This window comes from Dermacentor variabilis, chromosome 3 (genome assembly GCF_050947875.1).
Source record: "Dermacentor variabilis isolate Ectoservices chromosome 3, ASM5094787v1, whole genome shotgun sequence".
Taxonomy (NCBI): Eukaryota; Metazoa; Arthropoda; class Arachnida; order Ixodida; family Ixodidae; genus Dermacentor; species Dermacentor variabilis.
The window spans coordinates 108,510,491-108,516,490 of record NC_134570.1 but is presented as its reverse complement, the minus strand read 5'-3'; positions in this window follow the sequence as shown (position 1 = coordinate 108,516,490).

Sequence of the window (6,000 nt, the reverse complement as noted above, 5' to 3'; positions counted from 1 at the left end):
TGTGTACCAGTTTCTTCCGTTCTCTCCTCAAGTCTAGGCTAATTCGAGTTCTTACCATTCTATGGTCACTGCAGCGTACCTTGCCGAGCACGTCTACATCTTGTATGATGCCAGGGTTCGCGCAGAGTATGAAGTCGATTTCATTTCTAGTCTCACCATTCGGGCTCCTCCACGTCCACTTTCGACTAACTCGCTTGCGGAAAAAGGTGTTCATTATCCGCATATTATTCTGTTCTGCAAACTCTACTAATAATTCTCCTCTGCTATTCCTAGAGCCTATGCCATATTCCCCCACTGACTTGTCTCCAGCCTGCTTCTTGCCTACCCTGGCATTGAAGTCGCCCATCAGTATAGTGTATTTTGTTTTGACTTTACCCATCGCCGATTCCACGTCTTCATAAAAGCTTTCGACTTCCTGGTCATCATGACTGCATGTAGGGGCATAGACTTGTACCACCTTCAATTTGTACCTCTTATTAAGCTTCACAACAAGACCTGCCACCCTCTCGTTAATGCTATAGAATTCCTGTATGTTACCAGCTATTTCCTTATTAATCAGGAATCCGACTCCTAGTTCTCGTCTCTCTGCTAAGCCCCGGTAACACAGTACATGCCCGCTTTTTAGCACTGTATATGCTTCTTTTGTCCTCCTAACCTCACTGAGCCCTATTATATCCCATTTACTACCCTCTAATTCCTCCAATAACACTGCTAGACTCGCCTCGCTAGATAGCGTTCTAACGTTAAACGTTGCCAGGTTCAGATTCCAAAGGCGGCCTGTCCGGAGCCAGGTATTCTTAGCACCCTCTGCAGCGTCACAGATCTGACCGCCGCCGTGGTCAGTTGCTTCGCGGCTGCTGGGGACTGAGGGCCGGGGTTTGATTGTTGTATTCATATAGGAGGTTGTGGCCTAGTACTGCACCAGGGTGGCCAATCCTGCTCTGGTGAGAGAGTGCGTTACCGGTTCTGGTCACCGGGATCAGGCCGCACTCCAGGCCTGTTTGTGCAATTTTCTCAACACACGTTTTTTTTTTGTATTTTCCGGTGGAGATTTGCGCTGCACCGGGATTTGAATCACGGTCCTTTTGCACTGGAGACGGATACTCTACCGTCCCCGCAGGAGTTAAATTAAAATAGGAGAATGGGGTTTTGCGTGACAAAACCACTTTCTGATTATGCACGCCTTAGTGGAGGACTCCGAAAATTTCGACCACCTGGGGTTCTTTAACGTGCACCTAATTCTAAGTACACGGGTGTTTTCGCATTTCGCCCCCATCGAAATGCGGCCGCCGTGGCCGGGGTCCGATCCCGCGACCTCGTGCTCAGCAGTCTAAAACCATGACCACTGAGCAACCACGGCGGGTCCCGCAGGAGTTGTACGCCTCATTTAACCTACAGTGGTGCCCAATTTGATCAGTCAAGGTGGGCCAATCTGAGCTCGGTTATACCGCATGGATGGCACTCGGCTAGAGAACCTGGTATTTATGACCTGCACATGTGTGGCCACACATAATTGAGGATATATAATTTTTTCTTTTAGGAGGGTTTCCGTACAGTGATAAAATGATGGAAAAGACATTAAAAGAAAGAAAAAAGGGAGAAAAAAGGAACATAACTTGTGATTTGAACTCGTGATCCTTCAATGTTGCCCGGAAAGGTAGCTCAGTCGGTTGGTTCGTCAAGCCAGCGGTTACTTTCAAGCGCCATAGCTCCTGCTCCGAGCCTCATAACTATGTGGAAAGGGGCTGGTGTTGTCCGCGACAGTCGATTGGAAGGCATAATTTCTTTGAAAGATGGCCGCCAGAGGAGCAGCGTGAACTCGAGCGGGAATTGCTTATATCTGCTTAAATCTTATCTCCAAAATAAATTCCAGAGTGAACACATCAATAAATGTAGCACGTCGTTCTTGCCTCTCGTTTGCGGTGTACCGCAAGGGAGTATTCTGGGTCCCCTGATGTTTGGTGTTTATAATCAACGATATCGTGAACATGGGCACAACGGTTAAGTACGTAATTTACGCAGATGATTCATCGATATTTGCTCTGACGTTAACCTGCATCATTCAATATGCAAAGCTAACGACGGGCTTTCGGAGATTTCCTCGAGGTCAAAAATTAATCGACTTATGACCAATGCAAATAAAACTAAAGCTGTTATATTTCTTGCTAAAAATAAAATAGTAACTACTCACCAGCCTTTAATTCTTGATTCATAGCGCACGGATATTGTTGATACGCATAAAATGGTTGGGGCTTACTTTTCGTCAAACTTAAGTTGAGATGGTCACGTTAACTACCTCTGTAGGAAAATCTCGTCTGTAACGGGAGTCGTTTCTCCCTGCCGTACTCAGCTCCCACTCAGGGCCAAAGTTCAAATATGTCACGCATTGTTTAACTCGCACTTAAATTATTGTACGTTAAAGGGGGCACACACAAAATGTATAAATAAAATACTTGTTCCACAAAAAAGGATAATTCACTACATTGGAAACATTGAACGTCTGGGAACCACCTGCAAAGCGTTTGAAGGGTTCAGTATAATACAGGCTGACATCAATTAGTCATATCTTTTGTCGAACACACTCTACGTTTCAAACAGAGTACTCTTGAACTTCATTACAGCGTTATAGGGTCTTGGGCGCTGTATTATTGCAGTACCTACAAGAAACACCCATATATGGTCTGTACCTCGATTTCGTAAAACTTACAAATATCAAACTTTGGCCTGCGACGTCCCAACAACACTAAACACATAAGAAAACCCAACCAGTTGGAGTAAAAAGCAGTTGCGTTCTTTCTTTTGTGCTATTGTTTGCTAGCAAAAGATTCAGCGTCTATAAATGATATCTACTATACCGCCTGCAAAATAAATCATTAATATCATCAAATTTTTTTATCGTTTTCAGTGTGAGTGATGAATACGTTGAACTATGTGTTGTAATTTGCATATGCATTTCAATGCGCATCGTATCTCAAGTGTATTCATGTGATTTATGAATATGTTGTACTACGTATTGTAATTGGCATGTTTTCATTTTTGCCTTTGTCACGGTGTATCTTAGTCTGAACCTTAATACCTTGTATAGCTGCTGCCATGTAACGGTCACCTAGGCCCCGTCAAGCCTTTTTCACGGCTTTTAGCCCAGAAGACCAGCATATCGTCTGGCAAATAAACTTGAATTTGAATTTTATTCTCATCAGCACACCAATAAACTTCCCTTTTGTAGTTGGGCCTTTATTTGTTTCCATAATTGACAATGTCCCAATAGCTGCTCAGTGCAAAGTGATGGCCTAACCGCAAAAAAAAAAGTCAATGGTTAGCTTGATTCCTTTTATTAGCTTATATCTTACGCGAAATCCGTCGCTTGAACAATGACGTCCCCAAAGATTGAAATATAATTTCACGCATGTGGCTTCCTCTTGTGGAGATCGCGCCAGAACTGCTCATTTGGATATGTTGTTCTCGGTCACACATTTAATTTTTTTAGTAATAAATATTTTGTCTCTAACAGTTACTGCCGCAATCTATGTCGTCACAAGCAGTGAAGCCTCATCCGGAAGTCCGAATGAGGCGTCACTAGATAGTTCCCGCTACTCGCATTCCAGCATTCGGTCAATTAAAAAAAAATATTTTGTCTTCTAGTAAATCCGTGCTATTTGCCATTCACTAAGCACAGTCTACCAGAATAGTTTAGCTTGCTGTTTTATTTGTTATTGGCGTATCCTGACGCATGTATCCGTCGAAAAGTAGCGCAGCAGACTGCTGCCACTGGAATTTTAAGGACGCTGTCCACTTGGGTAGCTAGTTAGTGAACATTGTTCATAAGTAGCGTGCTTCCCAGCGCCTCTGTCACACAGAATCAACAAATGCAAAAAGAAATGTTTGAACGCACGACGCGAAAGCGAGTCATAACAACCGTTGCAGCTTCGGTGTTCGTCAACATGTTGCCAAGTATTAACATTTCCCTACAGAAACTAAGCGCTGTAAGAAGAAAGCTTCAAAACAACGCAGAGAGCACACTCCCACGCGACTGTGCTTATCACAAGCATTTATTAACATTCATGATATACAACGACGGGGTAATTAAACTCCTCTCTATCTCTCTCGACCTTGAGATAACAAACTGGGTGCCTCAAAACAACTCTTCTAAGAAAGCTGCTTCTCTGCGATGACGTCTATGTCATTCCTTTTTCTTTGCTGTTGAAGGCAAGACTCCCCCCCTTCCCCTCCCTTTCTCTTTTTTTTTACTTTTTTTGATGATTACGCATGTACAATACACAAAGCATTGAAAGAGCAGGTGAGCCGAAATGACTAAAGAACATAATTTAATGGAACAGTGTCTCAACCACGCGGCAATCTTGGTTTCTTCACATTTCGTAGAATCCGAAACGGGCAGCTGCGTCCACATCCTGTCTAAATTACAACCGTCTTCCATCGCGTACGCGACGCGTACACCATCTGGTTCATCACGGGCTGAGACTGCGCAGTAAAATGGTTGTTACGGTGGCCACTTTCGTTAATACTTTAATAACGAAGCCTTAGGTAGCAGCCATGAGATCGTCCGCAGCTTCTGAGCCAGCCGCTTCCTAGAACACCTAACGTACACGTAACCCTTAAAAACAGCGCAGCGGAGAAAGGTTACTTCTTCGGCGACGACGTAATAGTGTCTCTGCCGCGGGCACAAGAAATCGGCGGGCGCAGCGAAACCACCAAGTGACTTTTTTATAAGCGAGCATGCATCAGTTATAATATTTACCTACTCTGAAACACACGCTGCGCTATCGCAAAATCGAAGCCGTTCGCTGATCAGGACATGTTTACTAGGTATTCCGCTCCAATCTCGCGGCGAGAAGACGTAGGCGTTCGGCTTATTATTTATTATTTTCCAATGAACCCTTGCTTTGACCTGTGTGGACAAAACCACGCGTCTACATTTCTCTTTCAGTGAGTAAACGATGATAGCAATAAGCGTTTGCGCTGATGGCCTGCAATGAAAAACTGCTCGACGCACCAATGCAGTTCAGAAAAAGAAATTATGGGAGTCTATTATCTCTAAATTGGTGCTACAGCCTCTGAGCTTCTACATAGTCGACGTGCCTTGCCCACTAGGCGGCGCCAGTTCTACAAGTACGACGTATCTCTCAAATCTAATCGATTAAAAAGTTATACAATAAATGTCCGCTATGTGACTGCTTTGTCAGTGATTGTCGCACATTTACTAATGTCCACCGGCCCTATATAGATAGCTTGCATCGACGCCATCCTGGCCGCCATCTTTGGGCATACGAGCACGCCGAGAAGCTGCGGAAGCATGAAACGTGATAGCACAACAGGCGGTCTTGCGCCAAGTGAGAAATCGACAACATTGATAACCCGGTGAACAACGGTCATCGTCAAAAACCACAACGATGTACGCGTGATGATATGTTGCGCCAACGTCCTCGGGGTCGCCATGCATGTCCTAGCACAGACACGCGAGAGGCTTCGTTCGTGACGTCACGTGAAAACTATCTATAGTAATGCGCCGCCGATGGAAAGATTTTACTATGTCCCCCTCACTGTGTTCGAGATAACTGGATCTCATATGTTACAATATCTGGGCGGGGAGGGGGGGGGGGGTATTCTGTAAGAGTCCACCTATAGTGGACTGTCCATTTCGGCCGCTGCTGATTGGATGCAGCTGTACGAGCGAGGAGGAGTCGAGCGGTCGTAGCCAATCAGCAGCGGCCGAAATGGACAGTCCACAAGGTGAACTCTTACAGAATACCCCCTCCCCCCCCCCACCCCCGGTATACCTCAGCATGTCACGACGGATCAACGGAAATAACATGATGCTTTCGTGCAAGGTAGTCATGCACTTAACCCGTCGTTAGAACGTTCTTTACCGCAAATTAGAAAGGCTACCCTAGCAGGACTACGAAGGACCGACGAAATTTTCGTGGAAAGGGTAAAGAAACGAAATCAGTTGTAACTAACAGGCATATTCTATTAGTTGAAGAA